The sequence below is a fragment of the Podarcis erhardii genome (genome assembly GCF_964252035.2).
Source record: "Podarcis erhardii genome assembly, chromosome: 12".
In the NCBI taxonomy this organism is placed as follows: domain Eukaryota; kingdom Metazoa; phylum Chordata; class Lepidosauria; order Squamata; family Lacertidae; genus Podarcis; species Podarcis erhardii.
Genome location: NC_138513.1, coordinates 32,605,682 through 32,608,280, shown reverse-complemented (window position 1 = coordinate 32,608,280; position 2,599 = coordinate 32,605,682). Strand labels below are relative to the sequence as shown.

General features: G+C 45.3%; 1 long non-coding RNA gene across 1 annotated transcript; it reads left to right on the top strand.

Moving 5' to 3' along the window:
- Nucleotides 1-125: 125 nt before the first annotated feature.
- LOC309325831 lies at nucleotides 126-609 on the top strand. Its single transcript, XR_014150053.1, has 2 exons — nucleotides 126-210; nucleotides 350-609. It is a non-coding gene; the product is annotated as an uncharacterized lncRNA (long non-coding RNA).
- Nucleotides 610-2,599: the final 1,990 nt, after the last annotated feature.

Below are 2,599 nucleotides of genomic sequence, written 5' to 3'. Positions count from 1 at the left end.
GAGCTTGTGCTATGTCTGTCATTTTAAAAGCATTTTAATTGATTTAAATCATCAATATCTCCAGTTTTTGATTAGACTAAACTACACCTATGAAAAAAGCAAATGGACCAGTCCTGACAGATCCTTTGTGAGTTTAATGAGGTCTCAAGAAATGGGAAAAAATGGTGTGCAATTAAAGTCCTGAATACCTGAGACAGGCCACACATTTCAGTGGGGCCTCGGACGTAACCTGGATTAGAACAAATTTCTAGGTTTCAGCTGCGGCCAGCCAGCTGAGTCGGGGGAAGACCACAAAGAGAGCATGGAGACATACAGTGGTAACTCGGGTTAAGTACTTAATTCATTTCAGAGGTCCGTTCTTACCCTGAAACTGTTCTTAACCTGAGGTACCACTTTAGTTAATGGGGCCTCCTGCTGCCGCCACCGTGCGATTTCTGTTCTCATCCTGAAGCAAAGTTCTTAACCCGAGGTACTATCTCTGGATTAGCGGAGTCTGTAACCTGAAGCGTATGTAACCCGAGGAACCACTGTACTTCCATTATTTGCTTGTGTTCCTGCTATTCAGAAATCATTATAAATAAAGCAGTTGATTCACTGATTCTCCATGAATTGGTCTAATCCTCTTTTATAGCCTTCTAAGCCGGAGGCTTAGATTTCCATGCTTAAGCAAATCAGCCCTGAGTGCTCACTGGAAGGACAGATCCTGAAGCTGAGACTCCAATATTTTGGCCAACTCATGAGAAGAGAAGACTCCCTGGAAAAGACCCTGATGTTGGGAAAGATGGAGGGCACCAGGAGAAGGGGACGACAGAGGACGAGATGGTTAGATAGTGTTCTCGAAGCTACCAGCATGAGTTTGACCAAACTACGGGAGGCAGTGGAAGACAGGAGTGCCTGGCATGCTGTGGTCCATGGGGTTACGAAGAGTCGGACACGACTAAACGACTAAACAACAACAAGCCAGAGGCTTAATACTGCCACACTTTTTTGGTGAATTCCATAGATTTTAGGTATTGTGAAAAGTTCTGCCAGTAAGGCAGTCCAGGTGTTAAGTCCTTTCCTGATCAGCTGGTAGTCTTGGGATCCTTGTATGTTGAACAGGAAGATCTTAAGAGAGAATGTTTACATGATAAGGTTGACACACCTAGAATTCATACAGTGGTGGCATGGAGGATTCCAAGTACATTCTGCGAAAAGTGAAGATTCTCCTTCTGCTGTAGACCTTGCAGCTCAGTTAGAGGTGGAGGAGATGAGGATGGTGTGGGGAGCAGGATTTGTCATACCACTCCTCCCTCCACACAACCTGAAAACAAGAGGTGACCACCGGAATTGGGGATTTGGTCGGCTTAAATCTATTGCCATCAATTTCATTACATTACATTTATGCGTTGCACGGGGTTGGACTGGATGAACCTTGGGTCCCTTCCACCTCAATAATAATAATAATAATAATAATAATAATAATTTTTATTTATATCCCGCCCTCCTTGGCCAGAGCAGGGCTCAGGGCGGCTAACAACAGTAAAAATTACAGTAAAAACATAATGGGGAGGGGGCAATTTAAAATACAGGTTAAAATGCAATTTAAAATGCAGCCTCATTTTAAAAGTAGCCCATAGATCAAAACCATAGGGGGAGGGAAACATAAGGGTCAGACTCAGTCCAAACCAAATGCCAGGTGGAACTGCTCTGTCTTGCCGGCCCTGCGGAAAGATGTCAAGTCCCGCAGGGCCCTAGTCTCTTGTGGCAGAGTGTTCCACCAAGTACTGAAAAGGCCCTGGCCCTAGTTGAGACCAATCACCTTGTGACTTGGGACCTGCAAAATATTGTCATTTGTGGACCTTAAGTTCCTCCGCGGGGCATACCAGGAGAGATGGTCCCATAGGTACGTGGGTCCTAGGCCACATAGGGCTTTAAAGGTCAAAATCTTTAAAGATCAAAAACCTGATTCTATGACCCTAAACTCTGGTCTTATATGAGATGAAACAATCACAGAGACGGCTAGAGCGCTGGTGGCAGAAAACTCATTCCGAACACGGGTTAGAGCTCAACATCGGGTCTGCCAAGTGGTGACGGCGAAGAAGGTCTTCTTCGCTGCCTCCGTTGCATCTGCAGAAAACAGTACCGGGAGACTCAAGTGGTTTGTAGTCTAACAGAACCACTTTCGCCGCTGGACTCCAAGATGTCTTGCAGCAACTTTGCAAAGGTTCTTTTTGCAGATAAAATTGCTCAAATTCGGAAGGAGGTAGACCCCCACCGTGGTAGCAGAACTAACTTTAAATATAGGACCTCCAAACATCAAACCTACTTTATGTAGGCCTATTTCCTGAATAAAATCCAGTAATCAACCACACAATCTGGGCCCATGCATTCTGGCTGTAGTCAAATGTTATGCTTTGTGTGGACATCCAGGATCATCAGAACTACGCTAGGGCACTGAGTAGGCCAGGAAAAGGTGTGGCTTACTCTCCTGTCGTGTATGGGAGAAGCTTGATCCAAGCCAGCCCTGGAAGAAGCATCTCAAGAGTTTGCAGTACCCTCTTCAGAAGTGTTTCTCAGTTACCCAGATAGGAATTAGCTTGCAATAACTGCCCCAGGC